We start from the raw sequence: 20,071 nt of genomic DNA, 5'->3' as shown, positions 1-20,071 counted from the left end.
TTTATTACACTTTGACCCTTTAGAATTTTGCTGTACAGTGGCCCTTTTTGTTTTTTGCCTTGGGTTTCTCTGCCCTCCACTTTTACTCATCTCCTTTCTGTCTTTTGCTTCTGTCTCCATTTTATTTACCTCTGTCTCACTGCATTGGTTCCCATCCCCCTGGCATATTAGTTTAACTCCTCCCTAACAGCACTAGCAAACACTCCCCCTAGGGCATTGGTTCCAGTCCTGCCCAGGTGCAGACCGTCCGGTTTGTACTGGTCCCACCTCCCCCAGAACCGGTTCCAATGCCCCAGGAATTTGAATCCCTCCCTGCTGCACCACTGCTCAAGCCACGTATTCATCTGAGCTATCCTGCGATTCCTACTCTGACTAACACGTGGCACTAGTAGCAATCCCGAGATTACTACTTTTGAGGTCCTACTTTTTAATTTAGCTCCTTGCTCTTTAAATTCTTCTCGTAGGACCTCATCCCTTTTTTTAACTATATCGTTGGTATCAATGTGCACCACGACAACTGGCTGTTCACCCTCCCTTTTCAGAATGTCCTGCACCCGCTCCGAGACATCCTTGACCCTTGCACCAGGGAGGCAACATACCATCCTTGTGTCTCGGTTGCGACCGCAGAAACGCCTATCTATTCCCTTACAATTGAATCCCCTATCAATATCGTTCTCCCACTCTTTTTCCTGCCTCCTGTGCAGCAGAGCCAGCCACGGTGCCATGAATTTGGCTGCTGCTGCCCTCCCCTGATGAGTCATACCCCTCAACAGTACTCAAAGCGGTTGAAAGTCTATGGCAATGTTCGCCACCCATGGTCTACCAGACATCTTGGTCAGCCAGCGACAATGGCCCGTGCTTTACAAGCATTGAATTCCAGGACTTCATGGCAGGAAATGGTATCAATTATGTCAGAACGGCACCGTTCAAGCCGGCCTCAAACGGCCAGACGCAACGAGCAGTGCAGATAATCAAACAGGGATGCTCAGAATCCAAGAGGGTTCCCTACAAAGCCGCTTATCATGCCTCCTGTTGGCCAATAGATCCCGACCACACTCGCTCACAGGGGTTCCACCCGCAGACCTGCTAATGAAAAGGACACTTAAAACCAGGTTATCCCTTAAACACCCCACCATGAAAGAAATTGTTGAGAGCAGGCAACTACCATGACGGGAATGTGAGGGCGCGATGTATTGATGTCAATGAACCTGTCTTTGTCCTCAACTACACTGCAGGGCCCAAATGGCTCACAGGCACTGTGATTGCCAAAGAGGGGAATAGGATTCTAGTAGTTAAACTTACCAATGGACAAATCTGCCGCAAACACATGGATCAAACAAAAAGGAGGTTCAGCTTCCTCATAGGAGAAGCAGAGGAAGAATACGATGTAGAGTTCACTCCACCACAGGTGACCAAACATCGGAACCAAGTGGAGGAGTGCCCAGTCACTGTGGGCAATCCGGACAGGCCTGAGTCACGCAAACAGCATTCAGGCCAGCGCCCAACAACCGGAGCCCCAACTCAGGCACTCTACAAGGGAGCGTAAACCACCAGAGAGACTTAACCTGTGATCCTAATAAGACTTTGGGTGGGAGGTGATGTCACGTATTCAACTGTCATTGTAACCCATGTATAAACTGACCTAAGTTGTACACTGTGAGAACAGTGACCACTAGGTGGTGAACTTGTGGGAGACACTCCTAACCTGAACTTTCAGGTATAAAAGGGGAAGCTCCACTCACCGACTTCACTTCAGTGCTGGCTAATAAAGGTTACTGGTCACAGAGTGACCTTCTCTCAAGTGTGAGCCTCGTGTGCATTTATATTGTATAATAAGGACATATTAGAATGCTTATTACTTTTTGTGCTTTAATTGGTGCTTGGTGGTGCTTTAAATGTAGTTACATGCACCGATTCCTTAACTCTAGCTAAGGTTTTTCTATGCGGACAGAAGTGGCAACATACGCTGGCCTAAGTTAGTCTGGAGCAACTATTTGCTGGCCAAACTCGCTTAAATGGCCAAAACAGGCTTAAGTGGCTGGGAACGCCCCCTTTTGAAAAAAAAATTAAACTTAAAAAAAGACCTAACTAACTCACTTACACTGGCACAAATTAAATGGCCAGAATTGCAACTAAAAAGATACTCCAGAAAAATCAAGTTGCTCCAAAAAAAACAGATCAACTCCTGGGGAAATTTGGGCCTATAAAAACTAAGATGATAAAAATGAACATTAGAAAACCAGTGATTTAATTGAATTGTCAGGAGTATACTTATATAACCTGCACAACAATAACCTAGTAAACTAGAATCAACATGGATCTGGAAGATTTTGACTGACCAACCTCCTCGACTTCTTTGAGAAGTGGCGTCTCAAGTCAACTGTGATAAGGTCTACGACATGACTTCCAAAAGGCAATTGAAAAAGTTCCACACAATAGGCTATTACTTAAGCTCAAACCTGTGGGGATTTTCGGTAAATGTTGGGTATGGATAAGGAATTAGCTGATAGGTAAATAACAATGTATACTTGTAATAAAAACTGAAAATGCTGGAAATCGCAGGTCACAGACCCAAAACATTCACTCTCCACAGATGCTGCCTGACCTGCTGAGATTTCCAGCATTTTCTGTTTTTATTTCAGATCCCAGCATCCGCAGTATTTTGCTTTTATATTGTGTGAATGTATACTTGTTGCAGGGCTGGGCTGGGCTGAGGGGAAATACTTAGTGAAGTGCCCCAGAATTTGGTATTAGGATGCTACTGTTCCTAATTTACAACTCAGAAACCAATATAAATTGATCAAATTTGCAGAAGGAACGGAGCTAGGAGGCAACTTGGAAATTACAGAATGAGTTGGACAAAAAATGTAAGTGGATGGAGCAATGGCAGAAGAAATTTATTTCAGGATAAATACTTGCAAGGGAAAAAAATGCTATGGGGAAAGTCACAGCAGAGTGGGGCTAATTGGATAGCTCACTCAGTAAGCTGGCATAGGCACAATAGGCCAAATGGCCTCCTTTTGTGCTCTATGATTCTATTAAGTGTAAAGTGCTGCACAAAGCAAGGACAAAAGAGGGACTCACATATTTAATGAATGGTGTTGAAATAGCTGAGGATGAACTGAAAGAGACTAGCGTCTCAGTAGACTTTATACACAGCATGTCCAACCAATGCAGAACAAAGCCAATGGTATGTTGAGCTACGAACCAAAACAGTAGAACATAGACCAGAGGAAATCATGATCAAATTGTACAATGCTCTGTTCAGACCACACCTTTAGTACAATGGTCAGTTCTGGTCCCCCACACACACAACAGAGACATTTAAGTATTAGAGGCAGTGCAGCAAAGATCTATCAGGCTGATCCCTAGTTTCAGAGATAACAACAGGAAATGCTGGAAATTTCAGTGGATCAGGCAGCATCTGTGGTGAAAAAAACAGAGTTAACTTTTCGGGTCGATGACCCCCCCTTCGTCATCCCGAAAAGTTAACTCTGTTTTTCTCTCTACAGATGCTGCCTGCCCCGCTGAGTTTTCCAGCATTTCCTGTTTTTATTTCAGATTCCAGTATCCGCAGTATTTCTCGTTTGCCCGAGTTTCAACGGTCTGATATATGAGGAAAGATTGAAAAAACTTGGGCCTCGAAATTTGTGGATTTACCAGTGTCCATTAAGGTATCTGTTTCTTGAAAAAAATGGCGGTCGCCTCCCTTCCTCCCACTTCTGGCAAGGAACTCTGCGGCCGCCATTTTGATGAACGCCATAGTGCTGTCTTTAACAGTGCTAGCCCATAAAATGCAAAACAGCCGAGCAGAACATCAGTCGGCATACAACACCGTCTTGACGTCACGCTTTGTAAACTTCGACATTTGCGTTGACTATAACGCCAGGTCCTAAGCTCATTCAGAAAAGCGAGCATGTAGCAGACCTACAGAGACACTATCGGCATTACTTAAAGGGATTCAGACAGCTATAAGTTTGGATTTAAGCTTTTGGACAGGATTTTTATATTTTATTGAAGTAGAGGCTTGGTGCAATAAAGTTTTTAAAGTATGCAGGGAGTGCAGGGAGTGCTGCTGGATGCTTGCACGGCCTTGGATGGTAAATGAAAGTCTCTCCGTGGGGAGAGAAACAGAGCTCACATCTCAGATCGAGATGCTGCCTGACCTGCTGAGTATTTCCAGCATTTATTTCAGATTTCCAGCATTCACTCAGAAAGGGAAGACGCAGAAGAGGAGGAACCCAGACAGCCCCTTTCTAGCCAGGATATTCAGGATGGAATTATCCACCTGTTGTACCAGTGACCACAACCCCAATTCCCTTTTCAACATTAGCTCCACACTTTACCTTCCCACTGATACTGACCATCACAGCGTCCTCTTGGCCACAATGCTGCAATAAAAGCCACCACAAAGCAAACTTTCCAATCCAACTTTATACATCTATCCATTCAATATGACATTAAGAAATCAACTACGCACCCTTATGCATTCCCTTAGTGACTGTCTGGTGCGTGCCTTTGCCTATCCTACTGATGTCATGCAGTGCTAGCCCAGTGGCTGCAGCATGGCTGGTGGAAGGCTGCTGCCTTTCAGTGGGGGATACTGAAAATGGCCTTGCAGGACAACCTCGAGGAGCTGGTGGCTGGGAGGATCAAATCAAATAACGATGTTTCTTCTTCTTCACTCTGCTCTCCCTCTTCTTGGTCAAACACTGGCTGGGCAAGCTGGATTTCTTGGGTGTGTGAAATGAGGAAGCCACAGGAGTTGAGGTGAGGGGAGGGCAGGAAAGCAAGAGGTGCAAGTGAAAATAAGGATAATGCATGAGGATACCTGCATCTTGTATTCTTTCAGTGTCGCCGCTGGCCAAGTACTCAGCCATGCCCTTGCCAAGAATGGCCAGCACCGACTCCGCCAAGGGGATTAGGTGAAGCTAGGAATGGGAGATGTGCCTCGTATTTGGTAGAGAATGTTGTTAGGTGAGTGGTGGGGAGTATGATGCATTGAGCTGCGTGCATGGCTAGTAGTGCAGTTGGTAGGAGATGGCTTTTAAAGATGCATTCACTAACCTTGACCAGTGGTCTGAAGTCATGAAGCTTCTTTGGACACTGGAGCCAGGTCATGCTGGCAGTGATGGCCTCAGTGATCTGGTCCCACATCCTTTTTTCTGGAGAAAAATAGGCAGCCTTTAATACTTAGAACTCAACTGCCTTCTAGGAAAAAAACACTAAAAATAATTCCTAAATGAGAGTCTTCAGCTCTTAAACCTGAATTGCCTTCCACACCCAAATAAATGGTAAAAATGCTTCAGCTCTATCACAAATGCTCAACAAGCCAGGGAAGGGGCACCCAGGGTCTGGCACGCACACTGACCCCTGTGGGTAGAGGACCTCACTTTGCAGTGTTAACCTCCTGCACGAAACAGTAGTGTGCATGCAAGACCCTGGGTGCCCCTTCCCTGGCTTGTTGAGCCTTTGTGGTAGTGATTTAGTTTTCGGGAATGGAGCTGGGCAGGTTGAAGGGGTATTAGAGGGAGAGCACTTGGGTGCCAGTGACCATAATTCAGTCAGATTCAAGTTAGTTATAGATAAGAACAAGGATAGGCCTGGAATAAAAGTCCCGAATTGGGGAAAAGCGAATTTTGCCAAGTTAAGGAGTGATTTGGCCACAGTGGACTGGAAACAGCTACTTGTGGGTAAATCAGTGTCGGAACAGTGGGAAGCATTCAAGGAGAAGATGCGGAAGGCTCAGGCCAAACATGTGCCTTTAAAGATAAAGAGTGTGAATAATAATTCTAGAGCCCCCTGGATGTTTAGGGACTTACAAGAGAGGATAAAAAAGGGGAAGCTTATGTCATACCAATGGCTAAATACTATAGAGTCTTTGGAGGAATATAGAAAGTTAAGAGGCAAAATTAATAAAGATATTAGGAATGCTAAGAGAGAGCATGAAAAATTCTTGGCAATAAAATTAAGGAAAACCCAAAGATGTTCTATAAATATATTCAGAGTAAGAAGTTAACTAAAGAAAGGATTGGGTCTATTAGAGACGATGAGGGTAATCTTTGTTTGGAGACAGAAGATGTTGGTAAGGTTCTTAATGAAAACTTTGCATCTGTCTTCACAAAGGAAAGGGGCATTGCAGATATGGCTATCGAGGAGGAGTGTAATATTCTGGATGAAATAAATATAGTGAGAGAGGAAGTATTAAGGGGTTTAGCAGCTTTGAAAATAGATAATTCCCCAGGCCTGGATGAAATGCATCCCAGGCTATTGAGCGAAGTAAAAGAGGAAATAGCAGAGGCCGTGCCCATCATTTTCCACTCCTCTTTGGATTTGGGCATGGTGCCGGAGGATTGGAGGACTGCTAATGTGGTACCCTTGTTTAAGAAGAGAGAAAGGGATAGACTGAGTAATTACAGGCCTGTCAGCCTAACCTCAGTGGTGGAAAGATTATTGGAAAAAATCCTGAAAGACAGGATAAATCTACATTTGGAAAAGCAAGATTAATTGGGGACAGTCAGCACGGATTTGTTAAGGGAAGATCGTGTCTGACTAACCTGATTGAATTTTTTGAGGAGGTAACCAAGAGGATCGATGAGGGTAGTGCGTACGATGTAGTGTATTTGGACTTCAGCAAAGCTTTTGATAAGGTCCCACATGGTAGACTGGTCATGAAGGTGAAAGCCCATGGAATCCAGGGCAAAGTAGCAAGTTGGATCCAAAATTGGCTTAGAGGTAGGAAACAAAGGGTAAAGGTTGTTGGATGTTTTTGTGACTGGAAGGATGTTTCCAGTGGGCTTCCGCAGGGCTCAGTACAGGGTCCCTTGCTTTTTGTGGTATATATCAATGATATAGATTTGAATATAGGGAGTATGATTAAGAAGTTTGCAGACAACACTAACATTGGCTGTGTGGTTGATAATGAAGAGGAAAGTCATGGACTGCAGGAGGATATCAATCTACTGGTCAGGTGGGCAGAGCAGTGACAAATGGAATTTAATTCAGAGAAGTGTGAGGTAATGCACTTTGGGAGAGCTAATAAGGAAAGGGTATCCACATTAAGTGGTGGGCCATTTAATAGTATGGGTGAACAAAGGGACCTTGGAGTGCTTGTCCACAGATCCCTGAAAGTAGCAGGCCAGGTGGATAAGTTGGTTAAGAAGGCACATGGAAAGCTTGCCTTCATTGGCTGAGGCATAGAATATAAAAACAGGGGTGTTATGCTTAAATTGTATAATACTTTGGTTAGGCCACAGCTGGAGTACTGTGTGCAGTTCTGGTTGCCGTATTATAGCAAGGATGTGATTACACGAGAGAGGGTGCAGAGGAGATTTACTAGGATGCTTCCTGGAATGGAGAATCTTAGTTATGAGGACAGATTGGATAGGCTGGGTTTTGTTCTCATTGGAACAGAGGAGGTTGAGAGGAGACCTCATTAAGTTTGATACAGAGTATGACAAAGACACTCAACACAGGCCTGTTGTGGAGAAAAGATTTGTTTAATTGCTTGATCAAGGGAGACCCGCTCTACACCAGTTCCTTAACTGGATGCCTTCCCAAACGTTCTCGTCTAACACTTCAGGAGCTGTTTCTTTTATACAGAATTCTTTGCAAAGACACCATTTACATTATCATTGGTCAGTCTTTCTACCGCGTGACAATTTTTTTTGCTTTGTTACAGATTGTTCAATTTCAACTTTGCTAATTGTTTCACATCCTCCTTGGGTATGAACATATGTATCCTCTATTCTGCCTCCTGCCAATAACAGGAATCTATTTCTTAGTTCTGAATAACAACAGGAAGCCACTTCGTAGACCTACGACATTAGCTCTGAATAACAGGAATTGCACCATTGTCCTACACTTGCACCTGTAAATTTTGCCACATCAGCAAATTGTGCTTTTGTCTTCCTAATCTAAAATGTGTTTAACTCTTTAATTCCTGCTTCAATCCCCACTTTGGTCACATGGTTATTCTATTAACCCACCGTGACCAATTCTTTTACCTTACTAGACTCGTGTGTCTCCCGCCGCGATTTCGTTGATCAGGCGATAGGATTGGGACACTCATGACTCATATCAGATATTCGTGTTGGTTTGGTTTGTCTCCCCTGTTACTTACTTTCAGCAAAGGCTTCGTTTCATATTTCTGAGTGGATTTTACCAGCGCTTTCATCCTTCTCCTCCTACATCTGAAGCACCATTCAAACAGTAACATAAGTATAACCAACATCTGCACTATCACTAATACATATGACATAATTCTTATCCAAGGGTGTACATGAACATTAACTCCAAAATCCCATCGTCGTGTATACCAGGGTTGATTGGCCAGCACTTTCTTTGTGTCCTTTTGCAGCTTAACAATCTCTTTCATCAGGATGATATATTTTTGTCGTTGCTCATGGACACTCTTCTCCAACGCTGTCTGTTCCTCACTTAGCTTTGGAATAGGTTTTCCTTGGGGCTCTTCAAAGCCTGCGTACCCCGCCTTTATAGTGTCTACCACCATTCCGCTGATAGCTTCTTCTTTTAATTCTGGGTATATAATATGACCCTGAATATTAACCTCTTCTCTGGTCGCGAAGCAAAAGTCGGTGGTAGTGATGGGGCAGTGCGTTACTCCTCCCACAGTAAAGTTAGTGGCTGTGGTGCTGACACACCATTGCCTGTGGTGTTGCTGTTGTCTCGAAATCCAGCATCAGCGAGGTTATGCTCAGGACGCATCCTTCTGTGCGGCTGTATCCACAGTATTCTTGATCAAATTTGGGATGTTCTCGGCAAAAACAACCTGGTTATTCTTATAACAATCTTTAATGCACACACCCTTGATATCATCTCCCTTCTTAATAATGTATTGGTACAGTTTGTGGTATCTGACCAGTGTTTGGTTTCTTATTTCTCCTATATTGTCAACTTTACACAGGAGGTTTCCCTTGGTCACATCATATTGTGGTATTGACAGTACAAATCCGATTATATTCTGATGACCAGTTACACATTTAGTTTTAGGAACCCATGCATGGCAGTTTCACCTGATTTCACAGGCATCTGTTTCCCTTTTTCTCAAGGTCTATTCCCCGAATACATCATTGGTTATCCAATCTGGGACCTACCCATTTTGTAGCTGTTCTAAGTTATGTTCTACTGTGCGTATCATCCATACCGGCGCATACCGTGGCATTTCGTCCGCTTTTGCTATTGTACTTTTGGTTCGCGTTAATTAAATTAATTGTCTTGGCATGATCCCTTCGTGTTTGGACGACTTGTAACAATTCTCGTTCGTCCCCATCTCCAAATTGGGCCTGCATTTTCTCATTATCATTTCCCATTCCAGCAACCCTCTTAGGGTTTGGGTGAGTGTGTCATCCTGCTCTTCTACCATCTGGAGATCTGTAGCGTTTACTGTGGCTACACCCGTCGCATATCCCGCACCCATCATTTCTAATATCTCCCTTTTTTGTCTAATCTTCCCTTTAAATGTGATAAACCTCAAGGTCTTGGACTCGGGTCCATCTAAGGCCCGCAGTGTCAGATTTTTATATGTGCTTATTGTTTTTGACCTGTAGAAACTGGGGATCGTTAGATCGGTCAGATTTAGAAATATCATGATTATCTTCTGGCGTATTCCAAAGTGTATCTTTTCCTTTGTCTTCTTCATCACCAGCCCTCCACTTGTCCCTTCCTCTGTTTGAGGACAATCTGGTGGTGGGGGATTTGGAGTTTCTGGCATGGGTGTAGGGGTTATTTCTGAGCTCCAACATCCAAGTGCTGCCCGATCTGCTATGGCCCTATTATTCAGGCACGCGAGGTCTTTATAGGTGGTCTGTCCCCCCACCGCCCCACTTTCGATCCTGGTTATCCATGGACAATCTAGCAACTTATGTCTCGGATCACACCCTACTTTCCAACACCCTGGGGCTGGTGTACTAATGCATTAGTCGCCATCCTAAGCCTCTGATCCTTTATAGACGGGGTGAGAATTAGGGTGACACTCCCAACATTGTTTCTTCTGGTTCCTGAAGTAGTGTGTGATCTCCTTTTCATCCCCGGGATCATATTCTCGCTGTCATATCTGTTGGACAGCATCACCATGTATTCTGTTCCTCTGGCCAGTCATAGCAGGCTCAACAATGCCAATAACCGTATCCTTTCGAATCACCTGTTTGGGGGAACATAATCTGGACAACCCATATGGGGTCAGTGCCTTACCATCTCCACTTGGCCATTCCTATTCCTCACGTGGGGTCTCTCCCACAGCCAGATTATCACAACGACTATGTTTATTACAAATAAGATACACATCCTTCCTATTAGTCCGCCTACTAATCCATTTACCCAACTGTCGTATGCCTCTGCATACCATTCAGAGAGGTATATTAGTACAAATTTGGGGTCAGTCATTGGTCAGGTCCCTTATATTCTTTCAGTTGAGACCAGTGTTTCCACCTGCCCCCACTTTTCATATTTACGCATGCAAACGTGTCTCCGCTAACCTGTACCTCATAGGGTCTGCTCCATCGAGGGGTGAATCCAGGTTTTTCTGGTAACGCACCCTTGCCCCCACCTCAGGTACTACCACTGGGGGTTTTGTTCCTTTATCCTCATCTTCCTATTCCTGCTTATCTCACACTTCCTGTCACATACCTTTCAACTGCTTACCCAGTTCCATCAGATACTTCCTAATTCTATAAGGTAAAGTGTCCTAATTCTACTCCTCCTGTAACTATTCCCTCAGGGAGTTTCATTGCTCGTCCAGTCATTAGTTCGTAAGGGGTGAGTCCTGTTGTGCGGTTCCATGTAACACGCAGTCTCATCAATATGGTGGACAGGAGTTCGGGCCAGGCCTGTCCGATTCCCTGGATTGCATTACTCAGGCAGGTTTTGAGGGTTCTATTCATTCTTTCTACCATTCCCGAACTCTGGGGATGGTACGGAATGTGGAATTTCTACTTAATGTTCAGTATTTTACAAGTTTCCTTTATTACCTTTCCTGTGAAATGAGTCCCTTGGTCCGAATCTATCTGAATGGGAATTCCCCATCTAGGAATGACCTCTTCTGCTAATATACGGGTTACCGTGGTTGCGGTGCAATTGCGGGTGGCGAATGCTTCCACCCACCTTGTAAACTGGTCAATAATCACCAAGCAGTACTTCCTTCCAATGGAGTTTATTAGGGGCCCAGTAAAATCAATCTGTATGTTTTCCCATGGTCCCCATGGGCGGGGTTGGTGCAATATCCTTATTTTTAGCACTTTTCCGGATTATGTTGGGCGCACGTAACACAGTGCTGACAATGTTTAGCAATGTCGCACCCAATTCCCGGCCACCACCAATCCCGTGAGATATTGGATATCATGACGTTACACCTGGCATGGTTAGTGCCGTGCTGTAACTCCATGATCATTTGCCGAATGCAGGAAGGAACCAACACCTTTCCGTCTTTTCTCCACACGGAGTCTATACCAGGTGATCCTCCCTCCCTCTTCCATTCTGCTCTTTCTTCCTCGTTCTTAACTGCGTGCAGTTTAACTATATTTATGTCCTCCTCTGTGGTAATGCTACAGATTGACTATCTTTATGTCTGTGGATGTGGCCGCTTCTCGGGTGGCATTGTCTAAAGCCTCATTTCCCCGCTGTATTTTGTCCACTACTTATATGATGGGCCTTTACCTTTATCACTGCTGCTTAATCTGGTTTGCTGGCTGCTTCTAATAGTAATTTTATATGTTCATCGTGTTTGATGGCCTTGCTACCAGAGGTAACAAACCCTCTCCTTCCCCCTGCTACCATGTAGTCATGTACTACCCAAAGGCATACCTGCTATCTGTATATATATTCACTGTCTTTCCCTCTGCCAGTAATAAGGCTTCCGTCAGTGCAGTTAATTCTGCTACTTGCCAGGTCCCGGCGCTGAAAACAGTGCTGGGACCTCTGCACATGCGCGCTAGAGTGTGCGCGCATATGCAGTAGCTTCTTGCCCCCGAGGCTGTGTGGGAGGGGCCCGACCCCGGCCCGTTCAGCCCCTCCTCCCTCCCTCCTCTCTCCCCCTCCTCTCTTTCCCACCCTTCTCTCTTTCTTCCCCCAATATAAATTGATCAAATTTGCAGAAGGAACGGAGCTAGGAGGCAACTTGGAAATTACAGAATGAGTTGGACAAAAAATGTAAGTGGATGGAGCAATGGCAGAAGAAATTTATTTCAGGATAAATACTTGCAAGGGAAAAAAATGCTATGGGGAAAGTCACAGCAGAGTGGGGCTAATTGGATAGCTCACTCAGTAAGCTGGCATAGGCACAATAGGCCAAATGGCCTCCTTTTGTGCTCTATGATTCTATTAAGTGTAAAGTGCTGCACAAAGCAAGGACAAAAGAGGGACTCACATATTTAATGAATGGTGTTGAAATAGCTGAGGATGAACTGAAAGAGACTAGCGTCTCAGTAGACTTTATACACAGCATGTCCAACCAATGCAGAACAAAGCCAATGGTATGTTGAGCTACGAACCAAAACAGTAGAACATAGACCAGAGGAAATCATGATCAAATTGTACAATGCTCTGTTCAGACCACACCTTTAGTACAATGGTCAGTTCTGGTCCCCCACACACACAACAGAGACATTTAAGTATTAGAGGCAGTGCAGCAAAGATCTATCAGGCTGATCCCTAGTTTCAGAGATAACAACAGGAAATGCTGGAAATTTCAGTGGATCAGGCAGCATCTGTGGTGAAAAAAACAGAGTTAACTTTTCGGGTCGATGACCCCCCCTTCGTCATCCCGAAAAGTTAACTCTGTTTTTCTCTCTACAGATGCTGCCTGCCCCGCTGAGTTTTCCAGCATTTCCTGTTTTTATTTCAGATTCCAGTATCCGCAGTATTTCTCGTTTGCCCGAGTTTCAACGGTCTGATATATGAGGAAAGATTGAAAAAACTTGGGCCTCGAAATTTGTGGATTTACCAGTGTCCATTAAGGTATCTGTTTCTTGAAAAAAATGGCGGTCGCCTCCCTTCCTCCCACTTCTGGCAAGGAACTCTGCGGCCGCCATTTTGATGAACGCCATAGTGCTGTCTTTAACAGTGCTAGCCCATAAAATGCAAAACAGCCGAGCAGAACATCAGTCGGCATACAACACCGTCTTGACGTCACGCTTTGTAAACTTCGACATTTGCGTTGACTATAACGCCAGGTCCTAAGCTCATTCAGAAAAGCGAGCATGTAGCAGACCTACAGAGACACTATCGGCATTACTTAAAGGGATTCAGACAGCTATAAGTTTGGATTTAAGCTTTTGGACAGGATTTTTATATTTTATTGAAGTAGAGGCTTGGTGCAATAAAGTTTTTAAAGTATGCAGGGAGTGCAGGGAGTGCTGCTGGATGCTTGCACGGCCTTGGATGGTAAATGAAAGTCTCTCCGTGGGGAGAGAAACAGAGCTCACATCTCAGATCGAGATGCTGCCTGACCTGCTGAGTATTTCCAGCATTTATTTCAGATTTCCAGCATTCACTCAGAAAGGGAAGACGCAGAAGAGGAGGAACCCAGACAGCCCCTTTCTAGCCAGGATATTCAGGATGGAATTATCCACCTGTTGTACCAGTGACCACAACCCCAATTCCCTTTTCAACATTAGCTCCACACTTTACCTTCCCACTGATACTGACCATCACAGCGTCCTCTTGGCCACAATGCTGCAATAAAAGCCACCACAAAGCAAACTTTCCAATCCAACTTTATACATCTATCCATTCAATATGACATTAAGAAATCAACTACGCACCCTTATGCATTCCCTTAGTGACTGTCTGGTGCGTGCCTTTGCCTATCCTACTGATGTCATGCAGTGCTAGCCCAGTGGCTGCAGCATGGCTGGTGGAAGGCTGCTGCCTTTCAGTGGGGGATACTGAAAATGGCCTTGCAGGACAACCTCGAGGAGCTGGTGGCTGGGAGGATCAAATCAAATAACGATGTTTCTTCTTCTTCACTCTGCTCTCCCTCTTCTTGGTCAAACACTGGCTGGGCAAGCTGGATTTCTTGGGTGTGTGAAATGAGGAAGCCACAGGAGTTGAGGTGAGGGGAGGGCAGGAAAGCAAGAGGTGCAAGTGAAAATAAGGATAATGCATGAGGATACCTGCATCTTGTATTCTTTCAGTGTCGCCGCTGGCCAAGTACTCAGCCATGCCCTTGCCAAGAATGGCCAGCACCGACTCCGCCAAGGGGATTAGGTGAAGCTAGGAATGGGAGATGTGCCTCGTATTTGGTAGAGAATGTTGTTAGGTGAGTGGTGGGGAGTATGATGCATTGAGCTGCGTGCATGGCTAGTAGTGCAGTTGGTAGGAGATGGCTTTTAAAGATGCATTCACTAACCTTGACCAGTGGTCTGAAGTCATGAAGCTTCTTTGGACACTGGAGCCAGGTCATGCTGGCAGTGATGGCCTCAGTGATCTGGTCCCACATCCTTTTTTCTGGAGAAAAATAGGCAGCCTTTAATACTTAGAACTCAACTGCCTTCTAGGAAAAAAACACTAAAAATAATTCCTAAATGAGAGTCTTCAGCTCTTAAACCTGAATTGCCTTCCACACCCAAATAAATGGTAAAAATGCTTCAGCTCTATCACAAATGCTCAACAAGCCAGGGAAGGGGCACCCAGGGTCTGGCACGCACACTGACCCCTGTGGGTAGAGGACCTCACTTTGCAGTGTTAACCTCCTGCACGAAACAGTAGTGTGCATGCAAGACCCTGGGTGCCCCTTCCCTGGCTTGTTGAGCCTTTGTGGTAGTGATTTAGTTTTCGGGAATGGAGCTGGGCAGGTTGAAGGGGTATTAGAGGGAGAGCACTTGGGTGCCAGTGACCATAATTCAGTCAGATTCAAGTTAGTTATAGATAAGAACAAGGATAGGCCTGGAATAAAAGTCCCGAATTGGGGAAAAGCGAATTTTGCCAAGTTAAGGAGTGATTTGGCCACAGTGGACTGGAAACAGCTACTTGTGGGTAAATCAGTGTCGGAACAGTGGGAAGCATTCAAGGAGAAGATGCGGAAGGCTCAGGCCAAACATGTGCCTTTAAAGATAAAGAGTGTGAATAATAATTCTAGAGCCCCCTGGATGTTTAGGGACTTACAAGAGAGGATAAAAAAGGGGAAGCTTATGTCATACCAATGGCTAAATACTATAGAGTCTTTGGAGGAATATAGAAAGTTAAGAGGCAAAATTAATAAAGATATTAGGAATGCTAAGAGAGAGCATGAAAAATTCTTGGCAATAAAATTAAGGAAAACCCAAAGATGTTCTATAAATATATTCAGAGTAAGAAGTTAACTAAAGAAAGGATTGGGTCTATTAGAGACGATGAGGGTAATCTTTGTTTGGAGACAGAAGATGTTGGTAAGGTTCTTAATGAAAACTTTGCATCTGTCTTCACAAAGGAAAGGGGCATTGCAGATATGGCTATCGAGGAGGAGTGTAATATTCTGGATGAAATAAATATAGTGAGAGAGGAAGTATTAAGGGGTTTAGCAGCTTTGAAAATAGATAATTCCCCAGGCCTGGATGAAATGCATCCCAGGCTATTGAGCGAAGTAAAAGAGGAAATAGCAGAGGCCGTGCCCATCATTTTCCACTCCTCTTTGGATTTGGGCATGGTGCCGGAGGATTGGAGGACTGCTAATGTGGTACCCTTGTTTAAGAAGAGAGAAAGGGATAGACTGAGTAATTACAGGCCTGTCAGCCTAACCTCAGTGGTGGAAAGATTATTGGAAAAAATCCTGAAAGACAGGATAAATCTACATTTGGAAAAGCAAGATTAATTGGGGACAGTCAGCACGGATTTGTTAAGGGAAGATCGTGTCTGACTAACCTGATTGAATTTTTTGAGGAGGTAACCAAGAGGATCGATGAGGGTAGTGCGTACGATGTAGTGTATTTGGACTTCAGCAAAGCTTTTGATAAGGTCCCACATGGTAGACTGGTCATGAAGGTGAAAGCCCATGGAATCCAGGGCAAAGTAGCAAGTTGGATCCAAAATTGGCTTAGAGGTAGGAAACAAAGGGTAAAGGTTGTTGGATGTTTTTGTGACTGGAAGGATGTTTCCAGTGGGCTTCCGCAGGGCTCAGTACAGGGTCCCTTGCTTTTTGTGGTATATATCAATGATATAGATTTGAATATAGGGAGTATGATTAAGAAGTTTGCAGACAACACTAACATTGGCTGTGTGGTTGATAATGAAGAGGAAAGTCATGGACTGCAGGAGGATATCAATCTACTGGTCAGGTGGGCAGAGCAGTGACAAATGGAATTTAATTCAGAGAAGTGTGAGGTAATGCACTTTGGGAGAGCTAATAAGGAAAGGGTATCCACATTAAGTGGTGGGCCATTTAATAGTATGGGTGAACAAAGGGACCTTGGAGTGCTTGTCCACAGATCCCTGAAAGTAGCAGGCCAGGTGGATAAGTTGGTTAAGAAGGCACATGGAAAGCTTGCCTTCATTGGCTGAGGCATAGAATATAAAAACAGGGGTGTTATGCTTAAATTGTATAATACTTTGGTTAGGCCACAGCTGGAGTACTGTGTGCAGTTCTGGTTGCCGTATTATAGCAAGGATGTGATTACACGAGAGAGGGTGCAGAGGAGATTTACTAGGATGCTTCCTGGAATGGAGAATCTTAGTTATGAGGACAGATTGGATAGGCTGGGTTTTGTTCTCATTGGAACAGAGGAGGTTGAGAGGAGACCTCATTAAGTTTGATACAGAGTATGACAAAGACACTCAACACAGGCCTGTTGTGGAGAAAAGATTTGTTTAATTGCTTGATCAAGGGAGACCCGCTCTACACCAGTTCCTTAACTGGATGCCTTCCCAAACGTTCTCGTCTAACACTTCAGGAGCTGTTTCTTTTATACAGAATTCTTTGCAAAGACACCATTTACATTATCATTGGTCAGTCTTTCTACCGCGTGACAATTTTTTTTGCTTTGTTACAGATTGTTCAATTTCAACTTTGCTAATTGTTTCACATCCTCCTTGGGTATGAACATATGTATCCTCTATTCTGCCTCCTGCCAATAACAGGAATCTATTTCTTAGTTCTGAATAACAACAGGAAGCCACTTCGTAGACCTACGACATTAGCTCTGAATAACAGGAATTGCACCATTGTCCTACACTTGCACCTGTAAATTTTGCCACATCAGCAAATTGTGCTTTTGTCTTCCTAATCTAAAATGTGTTTAACTCTTTAATTCCTGCTTCAATCCCCACTTTGGTCACATGGTTATTCTATTAACCCACCGTGACCAATTCTTTTACCTTACTAGACTCGTGTGTCTCCCGCCGCGATTTCGTTGATCAGGCGATAGGATTGGGACACTCATGACTCATATCAGATATTCGTGTTGGTTTGGTTTGTCTCCCCTGTTACTTACTTTCAGCAAAGGCTTCGTTTCATATTTCTGAGTGGATTTTACCAGCGCTTTCATCCTTCTCCTCCTACATCTGAAGCACCATTCAAACAGTAACATAAGTATAACCAACATCTGCACTATCACTAATACATATGACATAATTCTTATCCAAGGGTGTACATGAACATTAACTCCAAAATCCCATCGTCGTGTATACCAGGGTTGATTGGCCAGCACTTTCTTTGTGTCCTTTTGCAGCTTAACAATCTCTTTCATCAGGATGATATATTTTTGTCGTTGCTCATGGACACTCTTCTCCAACGCTGTCTGTTCCTCACTTAGCTTTGGAATAGGTTTTCCTTGGGGCTCTTCAAAGCCTGCGTACCCCGCCTTTATAGTGTCTACCACCATTCCGCTGATAGCTTCTTCTTTTAATTCTGGGTATATAATATGACCCTGAATATTAACCTCTTCTCTGGTCGCGAAGCAAAAGTCGGTGGTAGTGATGGGGCAGTGCGTTACTCCTCCCACAGTAAAGTTAGTGGCTGTGGTGCTGACACACCATTGCCTGTGGTGTTGCTGTTGTCTCGAAATCCAGCATCAGCGAGGTTATGCTCAGGACGCATCCTTCTGTGCGGCTGTATCCACAGTATTCTTGATCAAATTTGGGATGTTCTCGGCAAAAACAACCTGGTTATTCTTATAACAATCTTTAATGCACACACCCTTGATATCATCTCCCTTCTTAATAATGTATTGGTACAGTTTGTGGTATCTGACCAGTGTTTGGTTTCTTATTTCTCCTATATTGTCAACTTTACACAGGAGGTTTCCCTTGGTCACATCATATTGTGGTATTGACAGTACAAATCCGATTATATTCTGATGACCAGTTACACATTTAGTTTTAGGAACCCATGCATGGCAGTTTCACCTGATTTCACAGGCATCTGTTTCCCTTTTTCTCAAGGTCTATTCCCCGAATACATCATTGGTTATCCAATCTGGGACCTACCCATTTTGTAGCTGTTCTAAGTTATGTTCTACTGTGCGTATCATCCATACCGGCGCATACCGTGGCATTTCGTCCGCTTTTGCTATTGTACTTTTGGTTCGCGTTAATTAAATTAATTGTCTTGGCATGATCCCTTCGTGTTTGGACGACTTGTAACAATTCTCGTTCGTCCCCATCTCCAAATTGGGCCTGCATTTTCTCATTATCATTTCCCATTCCAGCAACCCTCTTAGGGTTTGGGTGAGTGTGTCATCCTGCTCTTCTACCATCTGGAGATCTGTAGCGTTTACTGTGGCTACACCCGTCGCATATCCCGCACCCATCATTTCTAATATCTCCCTTTTTTGTCTAATCTTCCCTTTAAATGTGATAAACCTCAAGGTCTTGGACTCGGGTCCATCTAAGGCCCGCAGTGTCAGATTTTTATATGTGCTTATTGTTTTTGACCTGTAGAAACTGGGGATCGTTAGATCGGTCAGATTTAGAAATATCATGATTATCTTCTGGCGTATTCCAAAGTGTATCTTTTCCTTTGTCTTCTTCATCACCAGCCCTCCACTTGTCCCTTCCTCTGTTTGAGGACAATCTGGTGGTGGGGGATTTGGAGTTTCTGGCATGGGTGTAGGGGTTATTTCTGAGCTCCAACATCCAAGTGCTGCCCGATCTGCTATGGCCCTATTATTCAGGCACGCGAGGTCTTTATAGGTGGTCTGTCCCCCCACCGCCCCACTTTCGATCCTGGTTATCCATGGACAATCTAGCAACTTATGTCTCGGATCACACCCTACTTTCCAACACCCTGGGGCTGGTGTACTAATGCATTAGTCGCCATCCTAAGCCTCTGATCCTTTATAGACGGGGTGAGAATTAGGGTGACACTCCCAACATTGTTTCTTCTGGTTCCTGAAGTAGTGTGTGATCTCCTTTTCATCCCCGGGATCATATTCTCGCTGTCATATCTGTTGGACAGCATCACCATGTATTCTGTTCCTCTGGCCAGTCATAGCAGGCTCAACAATGCCAATAACCGTATCCTTTCGAATCACCTGTTTGGGGGAACATAATCTGGACAACCCATATGGGGTCAGTGCCTTACCATCTCCACTTGGCCATTCCTATTCCTCACGTGGGGTCTCTCCCACAGCCAGATTATCACAACGACTATGTTTATTACAAATAAGATACACATCCTTCCTATTAGTCCGCCTACTAATCCATTTACCCAACTGTCGTATGCCTCTGCATACCATTCAGAGAGGTATATTAGTACAAATTTGGGGTCAGTCATTGGTCAGGTCCCTTATATTCTTTCAGTTGAGACCAGTGTTTCCACCTGCCCCCACTTTTCATATTTACGCATGCAAACGTGTCTCCGCTAACCTGTACCTCATAGGGTCTGCTCCATCGAGGGGTGAATCCAGGTTTTTCTGGTAACGCACCCTTGCCCCCACCTCAGGTACTACCACTGGGGGTTTTGTTCCTTTATCCTCATCTTCCTATTCCTGCTTATCTCACACTTCCTGTCACATACCTTTCAACTGCTTACCCAGTTCCATCAGATACTTCCTAATTCTATAAGGTAAAGTGTCCTAATTCTACTCCTCCTGTAACTATTCCCTCAGGGAGTTTCATTGCTCGTCCAGTCATTAGTTCGTAA

Source organism: Pristiophorus japonicus, chromosome 2 (genome assembly GCF_044704955.1).
Source record: "Pristiophorus japonicus isolate sPriJap1 chromosome 2, sPriJap1.hap1, whole genome shotgun sequence".
In the NCBI taxonomy this organism is placed as follows: domain Eukaryota; kingdom Metazoa; phylum Chordata; class Chondrichthyes; family Pristiophoridae; genus Pristiophorus; species Pristiophorus japonicus.
Note: the sequence above shows the minus strand (reverse complement) of the source record.